Below are 15,257 nucleotides of genomic sequence, written 5' to 3'. Positions count from 1 at the left end.
TTCCACCATCACGTCGAAACGGCTCGATAGATCTCAACCAAATTTCATATTTAGAGTATAATCCTCCGCGGAAGGTTTCGATATGCATATCATTTTAAAATCTTTGAATACACGGGGGATTTATAGGAAAACCAGAATGGTTTTTCCACCATCACCTCGAAACGGCTGGATAGATCTCAACCAAATTTCATATTTAGAGTATACTCATCCCGGGGAAGGTTTCGATATGCATATCATTTTAAAATCTTTGAATACACGGGGGATTTATAGGAAAACCAGAATGGTTTTTCCACCATCACGTCGAAACGGCTGGATAGATCTCAACCAAACTTCATATTTAGAGTATACTCCTCCCGGGGAAGGTTTCGATATGCATATCATTTTAAATCTTTGAATACACGGGGGTTTATAGGAAAACCAGAATGGTTTTTCCACCATCACGTCGAACCGGCTGGATAGATCTCAACCAAACTTCATATTTAGAGTATACTCATCCCGGGGAAGGTTTCGATATGCATATCATTTTAAAATCTTTGAATACACGGGGGTTTATAGGAAAATCAGAATGGTTTTTCCAACATCACGTCGAAACGGCTGGATAGATCTCAACCAAATTTTATATTTAGAGTATACTCATCCCGGGGAAGGTTTCGATATACATATCATTTTAAATCTTTGAATACACGGGGGTTTATAGGAAAACCAGAATGGTTTTTTCACCATCACATCGAAACGGCTCGATAGATCTCAACTAAACTTCATATTTAGAGTATACTCCTCCCGGGGAAGGTTTCGATATGCATATCATTTTAAAATCTTTGAATACACGGGGGGTTTATAGGGAAACCAGAATGGTTCTTCCACCATCACGTCCAAACGGCTGGATAGATATCAACCAAACTTCATATTTAGAGTATACTCCTCCCGGGGAAGGTTTCGATATGCATACTATTTTAAAATCTTTGAATACACGGGGGTTTATAGGAAAACCAGAATGGTTTTTCCACCATCACCTCTAAACGGCTGGATAGATCTCAACCAAATTTCATATTTAGAGTATACTCATCCCGGGAAAGGTTTCGATAAGCATGTCATTTTAAAATCGTTGAATACACGGGGTGTTTATAGGAAACTCAGAATGGTTTTTTCACCATCACGTCGAAACGGCTGGATAAATCTGAACCAAACTTCATATTTAGAGTATACTCCTCCCGTGGAAGGTTTCGATATGCATATCATTTTAAAATATTTAAATAGACGGGGGTTTATAGTAAAAGTAGAATGGTTTTTCCACCATCACGTCGAAACGGCTGGATAGATCTCAACCAAATTTCATATTTAGAGTATACTCATCCCGGGGAAGGTTTCGATATGCATATCATTTTAAAATCTTTGAATACACGGGGTGTTTATAGGAAAACCAGAATGGTTTTTCCACCATCACGTCGAAACGGCTGGATAGATCTCAACCAAACTTCATATTTAGAGTATACTCCCCCCGGGGAAGGTTTCGATATGCATATCATTTTAAGATCTTTGAATACACGGGGGTTTATTGGAAAACCAGAATGGTTTTTCCACCATCACGTCGAACCGGCTGGATAGATCTCAACCAAACTTCATATTTAGAGTATACTCATCCCGGGGAAGGTTTCGATATGCATAACATTTTAAAATCTTTGAATACACGGGGGTTTATAGGAAAACCAGAATGGTTTTTCCAACATCACGTCGAAACGGCTGGATAGATCTGAACCAAATTTCATATTTAGAGTATACTCATCCCGGGGAAGGTTTCGATATTCATATAATTTTAAATCTTTGAATACACGGGGGTTTAAAGGAAAACCAGAATGGTTTTTCCACCATCACGTCGAAACGGCTCGATAGATCTCAACTAAACTTCATATTTAGAGTATACTCCTCCCGGGGAAGTTTTCGATATGCATATCATTTTAAAATCTTTGAATACACGGGGGATTTATACGGAAACCAGAATGGTTTTTCCACCATCACGTCGAAACGGCTGGATAAATCTCAACCAAACTTCATATTTAGAGTATACTCCTCCCGGGGAAGGTTTCGATATGCATACTATTTTAATATCTTTGAATACACGGGGTGTTTATAGGAAAACCAGAATGGTTTTTCCACCATCACGTCGAAACGGCTGGATAAATCTCAACCAAACTTCATATTTAGAGTATACTCCTCCCGTGGAAGGTTTGGATATGCATATCATTTTACAATATTTAAATAGACGGGGGTTTATAGGAAAACTAGGATGGTTTTTCCACCATCACGTCGAAACGGCTGGATAGATCTCAACCAAATTTCATATTTAGAGTATACTCATCCCGGGGAAGGTTTCGATATACATATCATTTTAAATCTTTGAATACACGGGGGTTTATAGGAAAACCAGAATGTTTTTTCCACCATCACATCGAAACGGCTCGATAGATCTCAACTGAACTTCATATTTAGAGTATACTCCACCCCGGGAAGTTTTCGATATGCATATCATTTTAAAATCTTTGAATACACGGGGGGTTTATAGGGAAACCAGAATGGTTTTTCCACCTTCACGTCGAAACGGCTGGATAGATATCAACCAAACTTCATATTTAGAGTATACTCCTCCCGGGGAAGGTTTCGATATGCATACTATTTTAAAATCTTTGAATACACGGGGGTTATAGGAAAACCAGAATGGTTTTTCCACCATCACCTCGAAACGGCTGGATAGATCTCAACCAAATTTCATATTTAGAGTATACTCATCCCGGGGAAGGTTTCGATAAGCATGTCATTTTAAAATCGTTGAATACACGGGGTGTTTATAGGAAAACCAGAATGGTTTTTCCACCATCACGTCGAAACGGCTCGATAGATCTCAACTAAACTTCATATTTAGAGTTTACTCCTCCCGGGGAAGGTTTCGATATGCATACTATTTTAAAATCTTTGAATACACGGGGGTTTATAGGAAAACCAGAATATTTTTCCACCATCACCTCGAAACGGCTGGATAGATCTCAACCAAATTTCATATTTAGAGTATACTCATCCCGGGGAAGGTTTCGATAAGCATGTCATTTTGAAATCGTTGAATACACTGGGTGTTTATAGGAAAACCAGAATGGTTTTTCCACCATCACGTCGAAACGGCTGGATAAATCTCAACCAAACTTCATATTTAGAGTATACTCCTCCCGTGGAAGGTTTGGATATGCATATCATTTTACAATATTTAAATAGACGGGGGTTTATAGGAAAACTAGGATGGTTGTTCCACCATCACGTCGAAACGGCTCGATAGATCTCAACCAAATTTCATATTTAGAGTATACTCATCCCGGGGAAGGTTTCGATATGCATATCATTTTAAAATCTTTGAATAGACGGGGGTTTATAGGGAAACCAGAATTGATTTTCCACCATCACGTCGAAACGGCTAGATAGATCTCAACTAAACTTAATATTTAGAGTATAATCCTCCCGGGGAAGGTTATGATATGCATATCATTTTAAAACCTTTGAATACACGGGGGTTTATAGGAAAACCAGAATGGTTTTTCCACCATCACGTCGAAACGGCTCGACAGATCTCAACTAAACTTCATATTTAGAGTATACTCCTCCCGGGGAAGGTTTCGATATGCATACTATTTCAAAATCTTTGAATACACGGGGGTTTATAGGAAAACCAGAATATTTTTCCACCATCACCTCGAAACGGCTGGATAGATCTCAACCAAATTTCACATTTAGAGTATACTCATCCCAGGGAAGGTTTCGATAAGCATGTCATTTTAAAATCGTTGAATAGACGGGGTGTTTATAGGAAAACCAGAATGGTTTTTCCACCATCACGTCGAAACGGCTGGATAAATCTGAGCCAAACTTCATATTTAGAGTATACTCCTCCCGTGGAAGGTTTCGATATGCATATCATTTTAAAATATTTAAATAGACGGGGGTTTATAGTAAAAGTAGAATGGTTTTTCCACCATCACGTCGAAACGGCTGGATAGATCTCAACCAAATTTCATATTTAGAGTATACTCATCCCGGGGAAGGTTTCGATATGCATATCATTTTAAATCATTGAATACACGGGGGGTTTATAGGAAAACCAGAATGGTTTTTCCACCATCACGTCGAAACGGCTGGATAGATCTCAACCAAACTTCATATTTAGAGTATACTCCTCCCGGGGAAGGTTTCGATATGCATATCATTTTAAAATCTTTGAATACACGGGGGTTTATAGGAAAACCAGTATGGTTTTTCCACCATCACGTCGAACCGGCTGGATAGATCTCAACCAAACTTCATATTTAGAGTATACTCATCCCGGGGAAGGTTTCGATATGCATATCATTTTAAAATCTTTGAATACACGGGGGCTTATAGGAAAACCAGAATGGTTTTTCCAACATCACGTCTAAACGGCTGGATAGATCTCAACCAAATTTCATATTTAGAGTATACTCATCCCGGGGATGGTTTCGATATTCATATCATTTTAAATCTTTGAATACACGGGGGTTTATAGGAAAACCAGAATGGTTTTTCCACCATCACGTCGAAACGGCTCGATAGATCTCAACTAAACTTCATATTTAGAGTATACTCCTCCCGGGGAAGGTTTCGATATGCATACTATTTTAAAATCTTTGAATACACGGGGGTTTATAGGAAAACCAGAATATTTTTCCACCATCACCTCGAAACGGCTGGGTAGATCTCAACCAAATTTCATATTTAGAGTATACTCATCCCGGTGAAGGTTTCGATAAGCATGTCATTTTGAAATCGTTGAATACACTGGGTGTTTATAGGAAAACCAGAATGGTTTTTCCACCATCACGTCGAAACGGCTGGATAAATCTCAACCAAACTTCATATTTAGAGTATACTCCTCCCGTGGAAGGTTTGGATATGCATATCATTTTACAATATTTAAATAGACGGGGGTTTATAGGAAAACTAGGATGGTTGTTCCACCATCACGTCGAAACGGCTCGATAGATCTCAACCAAATTTCATATTTAGAGTATACTCATCCCGGGGAAGGTTTCGATATGCATATCATTTTAAAATCTTTGAATAGACGGGGGTTTATAGGGAAACCAGAATTGATTTTCCACCATCACGTCGAAACGGCTCGATAGATCTCAACTAAACTTCATATTTAGAGTATAATCCTCCCGGGGAAGGTTATGATATGCATATCATTTTAAAACCTTTGAATACACGGGGGTTTATAGGAAAACCAGAACGGTTTTTCCACCATCACGTCGAAACGGCTGGATAGATCTCAATCAAATTTCATATTTGGAGTATACTCATCCCGGGGAAGGTTTCAATATGCATATCATTTTAAAATCTTTGAATAGACGGGGTTTATAGGAAAACCAGGATGGTTTTTCCACCATCACGTCGAAACGGCTCGATAGATCTCAACTAATCTTCATATTTAGAGTATACTCATCCCGGGGAAGGTTTCAATATGCATATCATTTTAAAATCTTTGAATAGACGGGGGTTTGTAGGAAAACCAGAATGGTTTTCCTCCATTTTCTCTTATACTATTGATTTTCTGTAAGCTTCGTTTACCGTACGTGAAACGTCTCTTCATTATAAACAACTTTCGTTATGTTCATAATTTACCTTACTCTTTACATGACGGAGAAATTTACTATTTTCTGCTGGTACCATGCTCTGCATTGAGTGACCGACAGACCGACAACGAACCTACAGGTTACCATGGCAACGTCTCCGACTGCATTTCAGCAGGGAAGTAACGTATTGCCATTTTCCTCATCATGCTTTTAAATTCGTGGTTGTTCCTTAGGTAGAAGGCAAGAGAGGCGTCAATCGGCCTATCTGCGGGATATTGGCGGAATATCGTTGGATGTTATAACCGCCTTCGAATAGAATAAGTAATAACACCATTAGTCATCTTCTTATTATTTGTTTACCTAGGAATCAATGGATCAAAATTTCTCCTCTGTTACCCCTTTATTTTATCCATAACTCACACTAGCATAATTTATTGAGGGGCATTTGATTTTCCAATACATTAACTTGGCATTTACATATTTGTCGTTATCCGGCTGTCCTCAGTTATAATCCATTTTCTGTTACTCTCAACTTAACTGTATTATTTTCTTCCTTAATTACGCCGTATGTACGCGAGTGCTACAAACTACTGGATGTATTTCAACCAATACTCATATTTAGAATACACCTGTCCTTGATAGGTTTTAGGGCAAATATTGTTTCTAAATCCCTGAACTGACTGGGGGTTTATAAGAAACCGAAACAGTGATTTTGCACTTCCACAAAATATACACAACCAACGTTAATTTAAATCTACCTGCCTTGGTAGAAATTAATTTCTAAACCTTTTTTCTCATGTGCATCATTTCGATACGAGGATTAATAAGGGAGATATCATTAACGGACCGTTTTTTTTGTACAAGTCCCATTGGACTTAACTCACGAGCGGGTGCGTGTAAAGCGTATTCCTTACAACTTGAAAACTACTGAAGACATTCGAACCAAAATTCATATTTAGCATCCACCTGTCCAAAGGTAGGTTTTAAACGTAAATAACATTTCATGTTCCGGAATGGACTGGCGGTTTATAGGGAACCGAAATGGTGATTTTACTCTTCCACAATATATACAGAACAAGACCAACCAGACTGGAAATCGACCAAACGTGATGGAATTCCACCTCTAAACCTTTTTTTCATGTGCAATTTTTCGTCAGGAGGATTAATAAGCGAGATATCATGAATGGTCAGTTTTTCAGGTTAAGTCCAGCGGACATAGCCAAAAAGGTGTTTTACATGGAGCAGATTCCTTATCTATATAAATCAAATCGTAACGACTGTGTGCCTCTACACTGACTATTTTGGCGAAATTTCCGTACAGCTTTCCGTTTAAGGGGTAATAATGACCATCTGCATAATTTTTGGTTTAGTTTCCTGAAAGTCCTAATTTTTACCCGCCTCGCCCAAAATCCAGATTGCGGCATAATCTGCCAGAAGAAAAAGAAGATAATTGAAATTTGACAAAATTATACGTTTTAGCCTGTAACGAACGGAAAACATCCAAGATCATTAAATTTTTCACTTTTTATCCCCGAAGAATATCGAAATATGCAGGCAATTTAATGATGGTGCAGACCTTCGGAAATTCCTATCACATAACAGATTGCACAATCTCCGTTCAATTTGGAATGATCTACAACCTTGGTCTTATGACTTTTTGCCGTATCTGTATCCCTTTTACGTTTGATTTTTCTCTATTAATGGATGTTAAGTCAATTTGGAATTTTCACATGCATAATTCATACCTTCGATTACTTATATGAAATACAGAATCATCAAACTCTTCACGAAAATTGGCCCACCCAGTAGCCATATATGAGCCAAATGCTATGTATGTAGCTGTCACATAATTATCCGAAAATTAATGTAATGTGAGATAATCTTACAAGAACGTTACCCTGTTCCACGTTTCTAACTCAATCTGACCCAAGAATAGATGACATATCATAGGACCAGCCATTTAGGCCACTAAATCTGGCGTGTCTTATGGTATAATCCTTTGTCGATATGACGTACGTTTAGTAGCAGTTAATCTGTAAATGAAGGTCTTCAATATTGTAAACACGCATATACTTTCGTATGTCGATCTATATATATTCACTGATGTCGATTTGTAGCGATCGAGAAAGGGTGGGTCTGCTATTGTAATCAGTACTCCCCACACCGACTTTGACTGGCAGTATGAAAGGGTTCCTTCTCCAACTCCTGTGTAACTGTCATTAGTAAGGTAGGTCTACAATTGTAACGAATAGTTCACTTCTCGATTTGACTTGCAGAAGGCAAGTGAGCATGCAGTTTTGTTTAAAACTCCCCTACCCGATTGTGTTTGGCAGTAGGCAAGGGTGCCCGCCATTATAAAGAACTGTCCTCATCTAAAATGTGACTGGCATTAGGCATAGTGGCCTGCTATTTTGATGGAAACTCACCAACTTTGTGTGACTGGCAGTAAGCTGGCTGGAAGTAGGAAAATGGGCCTGGCATTATAATGATAACTGCACAACTCAATTTCGAGTGATAGTAGGGTAATTGCCTGCCATTATAATAAAAACTGTAATCTGTCTGGAAGTAGGAAAGGGGGACTGCCATTTTAACGAAAACTCCCCAAATCTATTCTGTCCTCATAGTAGGCAATGGGGCTTGCAATTATAATGTAAACTTCCCAACTCGATTGTGAATGGCAGTAGGCAAGTGAGCCTGCCGTTATATCACAAATCCATAACAAACACTTTACATTGGAAACAACGTACGGGGACCTCCCCATGCTCTTCCTCGGATAACGCTAAGAGACATGCAATTTTAAAACAATCTTATTTACTGCATGCACACTATTTACTTCGATATTCGAATACAATGTAGAATACCGTAGCGAAGCACGGGTACATTCGCTAGTTTGAAATAAAATGAATGTGGAATGTAATAAAAGTGAAGAGGAAAAAACTTTTCTTAAGAAACGGGTCTTTTCAGGGTTGAATTTTGAGTTATTTTGTAAATTACGGTGCTATAACTTGGAATAGGTCGAAATTGTAATTCTAGACCAGGTCATAAGTGAGCCTCTGCAATTATTCCATTATGTATGGACACTGCTCATTCCTATCAGTGTATCAGAGTAGGGATCGAATAGCTGGAATACTATGATGAGCAGTGTGTTATGTACCAGCATTCTCAGAAACGGAGGAATGGCGTGCTAAAGAATAAAGTAATCTAACTCTTCAACTATTTACCGCCAATATTAATGCTGTTATACTGGGTACGCATTACTAATTCCATCTATCGGTAATGAGTGGTAGCATAAGATACAAAGAATATCACAACAAACAATGGACAATGTAATGTTATTGTTGATCAATTTTATGAGCTTTCGATATTGTAGGCCTTTATATTTAGTTTCCTGTAGACTATGAAATACCAGTCTTATCATAGCCAGTACGGTAAAACTGAATAAAACATTAAAAAAAAGATTGTAAATTGTATTCTCTATAACTTTTGTTATGTAGTATTTTCGAGAGGACCAATAACACAGGTATTTAAAACTTAAATTTTAGGCGCCTTCCCCTAAACTACCATTTTATTCAGGATGAATAAAATTGTTTATAGCTTAGACCGGAATTTATTATTCCCAGACTCTATATACCGATTTTCATTAAATTCTCTTTACCGATATTCTCGTGGCTCGGCGTTGATGTGGACTTAGCAACAAAAATACAAATTCAGGAATATCTGTGATATCACACACGGTACGGTAAAAGTGTATAAGACATAAATGATCGGAAATTTAATTCTGCATAACTTTGCTTGTGTAGTATTTATCGATAGGACCATTAATAACATAAACATTTGAGAATTCAATTTTAGGCCTTCCCCTAAACTACCATTTTACTCAGTGTGAATAAAATAATTTATAGCCTAGATTGTAGCGGCTCATTCCCGGACTATATATACCAATTTTCATTAAATTCCCTTCAGCCGTTTTCTCATGATGCGTGTACAGACAGACAGACAGACAGACAGACAGACAGACAGACAGACAGACAGACAGACAGACAGACAGACAGACAGACAGACAGACAGACAGACAGACAGACAGACAGACAGACAGACAGACAGACAGACAGACAGACAGACAGACAGACAGACAGACAGACAGACAGACAGACAGATATTACGGAAAAGTAAAAAGTGCATCTTCTTGTTACTGTGGACATGACCGATACAGTAATACCATTATTATTAAATTCTGAGCAATGTACAGACAAAACTCTTATTTTATATATATAGATTTCTGTAATTATTGCTAAGGTCTACTAGAGTTTATAGGCAGCCAGAATTATATATACTAATGATTAAGCTATATTCATTTTCTTTTTCAAAGGAATAATTTAACATTTGAGACTGAAAGAAACTTGAAATTTAAGAATAAGGGTAAATATGACAGAGTTCTATATAAATTGAACTTAGATACACTGACCTAAATTACAAAAGGGGTCGTAACGGAACAATAAATATTGATTTATTGAGGATAATCATTTATGTAAGTCAAATATATTCCTTATTTTCGACTTATATAAAACATGTTTCCTTTAACATTTACCAAACCCGGACGCATTACTTCAGTCAGTGAAAAAAGTTAGCCAAATCGTCCAACTGCTCAAGAACAACAAGGTATCTGGAGAAGACTCAACCGTGGTTGAACTCTGGAAACATGCAATGGACAAGCTCACTGAGATCATTGAGAACATCCGGGAAACGGAGAAATTGTCATATGGCTGGAATTCAGCTTTGAACCACCCACTCACAAAAAATGAGATCGTACAAAGATGAACAATTACCAAGTAACGTACAAGGTCCTGTCTAAGGCCTTGCTATCAAGGGCAGAGAATCATCTGAATAATCTACCGGGGGAAAACCTGGAGGTTTCTGCTGAGAAAATATCAAACCACAAAACAGTACAAGCCTATTCCACCTTTCTTGATTTTAGCAAGGCCTATGACTCCCTGGACAGACAAACTCGTGGTAAAATTCTCTAGGAATTAGGATTAGACAGAAAAACCTGAAAAATCATTATAAAACTCCTGACTGATACAACTCCAAGCTTAAAGTCAGAGGCAAGAACTTCGAAACCTTCGAGATTCAAACGCCGATCACACAAGGTGATGGTCGTTTCTTCAAATGCATCGTTGAAATACTGGTGAGAGAATGATGCAAGGGATTACTCAACTTGGATGTCCAGAGTGGGATCTAGGCCAGCCTGAGTCACAAGAGTGTAGGTCTAACTAGATTGTCTGGCGTTTGTAGACGCCGAGTCTCTGGAAATATCAGGAATCAAGGTCAATTGTCTCAGAAGGCAAGTGGCTAAAGCAGGATTCCAGGTGTCACTGGTGAAAACCAAGAACTTTATCAACATCAAAGAAGTCTCGCTACAATAGGTAAAATTTAAGGACCTCGGTGATCGTATCAAACTCAACTTGTCAGAGAAAGAAACCCTCCCAGGGAGAATTAATAAGCTGGAACTGGCCTGACACTCAAAACATCAACAAAAGCGATGTCTGTGTTGGAATCTGCAGCTGAAATACTTCTCCACAGTCGTTTGCTTGGAAGCGCTCTATTCCAAGGAGTGTCTGTTACTGGAAAGAAGGGTCTTCACTGTAAACCAGGAAGTCCGGCACATTTCGGATCTGTACTTCCAGACAGAAAGTATCTCTCATTGTACCAGCAAAGGAGGGAAACATTTTCATGATTATGTGGCAAGACTTCCCAGCAGACTGACCGACCGCTTGATCATCTTCTGGTGAAACAAGAAAGTCCGTGCCACATTGCTGACGGAAACTAAGGAGGACATAAAATAACTTGGGCTGACAGACTTGCAAAACAGACGGACTCTGAGACAGATTCTGAAGAAAGACTGTGATTTTCAGGAAAAATCTTTGAAGAAGAAATTTATCCGTGATCAGGGAAAAAGTTACAGCGGGAGAAATTGCGACAATACTGGGCAAAGATTGAAGCCCAGGGATTGAACAAACACGGTACCAAGTAGGCCCATTTGAAAGAATATTAATAAAAAATAAAACAGTGGAAAATTTCCCGTTTGGGAAAAATCAAATGATCATAAATATGTCTTTAAATAAATGAAACTGAAGTTGATAACGATTCATTTATTTGCATCTATCGAAAAGTTTTCGAGATAAGTCTGCTGTGGAATTTGGAGTTGACAAGCGTAGTCCCCCTGTCGGTAGGTGTTGTAGAATAAGAACCACGCTACCCCTTGCCTGTCGTAAGAGGCAACTAAAATAGGAGCCAGGGGCCTACCCTATCCGACCTTCCATGGTCAACTCTTGTTCCTTTCCGACTCCGACGCTAGGGAGTCTTCATTTTCACGCCCTTCGACTTTCTTTGGCCGATACATTCACTTTTCGAAGTGTTCGACCCCTTCCATTTTTCTCTCTGATTGGTGGTAGATACAGTAGAGGATGGTTGCCTAATTGTACTCTTAAAACAATAATCACCACCACCACTTGACAATGTAGAATTCAATGCATCGAAAGAGGGAAAATGGCTCAGGGCCTATGAAACAATCACGAATGAAATAATTTCCCTTGCGTATGATGATACGAGGCCTTTCATAACAAAGCCTTCTATATGTCTCTCAGTCATGGCCATCCATCAATACTTCACATCAGGGCCTGCACGGTTGCTGGGTAACGTCACGTCACATATTTTGTTTCGCTACCTTCAGATTACTCCTAGCCACAAGGCATGTTTATTTCAAAATAGAGAATAAATATTTATAGTTCTGTGATGATTAGTGAACTACGAATGTGTTGTTAAAATAATAGAGTTGAGACTAATGTAGTTTAAGTTAGTTCATCAGGTTTATTGTTAACGTTAAAGAACATAGGATGTAAAACTAAAACTCTCATGTTATGTAGGGGATGGTTCTGAATATGACAGAGGAACATTTTAGGTTATTGTGTTTCCAGAATCAATTCGTAACTTCTATTGTCGGACGTACTTTCTGTTCAGACTCGTACCTTAACAAATAACAAATCGAAGTTTAGGAAGGTTTTATTTTAAACTCTCCCAGTAAAAGGCTGTTGGTAACGGAGAGTGAGGTTTTCTGCTTGGTCCTGCATGACGCAATCACAGGTTGAACTGCTGCGCCCCGCCGCGCCGGCTGCCTCTCTCCTGGAAACTTTATAGTTTGGACTGAGGGTGGAAGGGGGAAAGGAGATTATTAGATATCCTGCAATAATGGACCTAATACTTCGTTTTATTACTTCAGATAGAGCTGGAGAGATGGAATTGAAAAGCTTGATCCCAAACCCACGCTAATGTTAGTGGATATACGAAGTATGTAAGATTTAACGGTGATGTTATTTTATATTAGCCTGCGGAGATTCTGAATGGTGCGGACACAGAATTTATGGAGAAGTACAGGATGAAGCCAAATAAATCTTAAACAAAAGAGAGAGTGAAGTTGAATGAATTTAAATGAAGATTGATGATACAGAAAATATCGCAAAATACATGAATATAAGTTTGCTTATGTGCTTGCTTACCTACGAAATCTTATTACCATCCGAAGAGTAATGTATATATATATATACACACAACCTGTGACAATAAAGTTCAGTGAATGAAGTCAGAACGGTCGATCCGGCAACACTGGCGACACGCAACGCTGCACCTGCGTAGCAGCAGGTTTTGACCACCTGCTCCCAACGTTGTTCAGTTGAGCATCGTGTGTGTACCGTGTAAGACCTGTGCGTGTTTAGTGCGTTGGTTCTGAACTGCGAACAGGAATATGAAAGACCAAAAGATGTGGCGAGAATGGGCGATGTTCAGTTGCACCACCCCCTTTTTCGCCATGAACTGTTTGACGATATTGGCTGTGTGTGGGCGAGCGTTGCCATGGATAAAAAACCATGAACCTTGTTGTGCGTACTAGGGTCGTACCCTGCGTAGAGGTTTCATGAAACGGGTCAAAATTTCAATGTACCGTGTAGCATTCAACGGAACTCGCCAGATCTCAATTCTTCAGACTTCTTCCTATTCCCACGACTCAAACTCGCTTTGAAAGGAAAGAGATTTGACGATATTCCTGACATCCAACGAAACGTGACGAGGCTTTTGTACACAGTCCCAAAGGAAGCCTTCTTGCAAAGTTTTCAGGACATGTATCGCCGAACTCAGCAGTGCATAGTTATGGGAGGGGACTATTTCGAAGGACAGTAAGGTCATTGTCGTGCATTGTTCATCTATGTTGATAGCACAGGACTATTCACCGAACTTTATTGTCACAGGTTGCAGTATTACAGCGAATTAATTACGAGTAGCACGGTCAACCTGATTCTTTAACGAGAACACTTGTTCTATCAAAATTACGGATAAAGCGTCCGGCTCCATGGCTAAATGGTTAGCGTGCTGGCCTTTGGTTACAGGGGTCCCGGATTAGATTCCCGTCAGGGTCGGGAATTTTAACCATATGTAGTTAATTTCGCTGACACGGGGGCTGGGTGTATGTGTTGTCTTCATCATCATGTCATCCTCATCACGACGCGCAGGTCGCCTACGGGAGTCAAATCAAAAGACCTGCACCTGGCGAGCCGAACATGTCTTCTGACACTCCCGGCACTATAAGCCATACGCTATTTCATTTTTTTTTACGGATCAAGCGCAATTTAAAAAAAAAAAACGATTAAATCTTCTACACTCTTTCAGACAATTTACGTACATGGGACTGACTAACAGTTACCCCACTCTTAACCCTAGGAATACAAACGAGGGTGTGGAGAGAGTACTTTGTACCCACCACCTGCTATTTCTTCCTCTACAGGGTCTCCCATATAAACCCAGATTGAACGCACGTTGTTTGCACTCTACACTACGACAGCTGCAGTATGGTAGGCGCGCGCATTGTACTTGACCTCGCAAGCAGCCTGCACGTGTTCGACCTGGCCAGTATGAGTCACCATTCTGAATCTCAGCTGTTAACATGTTGAGGCAGTTATCATTACGACACCGTATTTTCGCATGTAAAAGTCCTGGTTTCATCTTAACGGTCGTGTGAACAGTCATAAGTCTAGCTGTTGGCGTACAGAAAATCCTAATGGTGTTTATGAAGTCCCCCATTATGATAGGAATGGTGTTTGGTGCGCTGTTAGTGCAAAACGAAAAATTGGTCCTATTTTTTCGAGACGACGGTAAATACAGAGAGCTACGAAGATTACATTTTGACGCCGATCTTCCATCAGTTAACGGAATCGCGTGGGTGGTTTCCACAAGATCCAGCCCCTGCTCATACAGCAGATGATTCCATTCTTACAATTTCCAAAGTGTTTGCAGAGAGAATGATCAGTGTTAATCTCTTTCCCCTCGTTCTCCAGATCTAACAGCGTGTGATTTTTACTTGTAGGGCAAACTCGAAGAAAAAAATGTATCGAACAAATCGTCACACATTGCAGGAACTGAAAGAAAACATTACGAATGAAATCAGAAACATTAGAGTGGCAGAACTTACTCGCGTCAGCCAGAATGTGGTTATCAGACACAAAGCCTGTATAACCCAGGGAGGACGGCACTTTCAGCATCTTTTATAAGGTGAAATGACATGGCGCATGGCTTTTAGTGCCG

General features: G+C 39.3%; 1 protein-coding gene across 1 annotated transcript in view; it reads right to left on the bottom strand.

Annotated features, from left to right (window-relative positions):
* The window catches only part of LOC136877702 (synaptogenesis protein syg-1-like), a 1,066,513-nt gene that overhangs the window by 488,697 nt on the left and 562,559 nt on the right, over positions 1-15,257 (bottom strand). The gene's annotated exons all lie outside the window — the stretch shown is intronic.

Source organism: Anabrus simplex, chromosome 7 (genome assembly GCF_040414725.1).
Source record: "Anabrus simplex isolate iqAnaSimp1 chromosome 7, ASM4041472v1, whole genome shotgun sequence".
Taxonomy (NCBI): Eukaryota; Metazoa; Arthropoda; class Insecta; order Orthoptera; family Tettigoniidae; genus Anabrus; species Anabrus simplex.
This window is presented reverse-complemented; position numbering and strand designations above follow the sequence as displayed.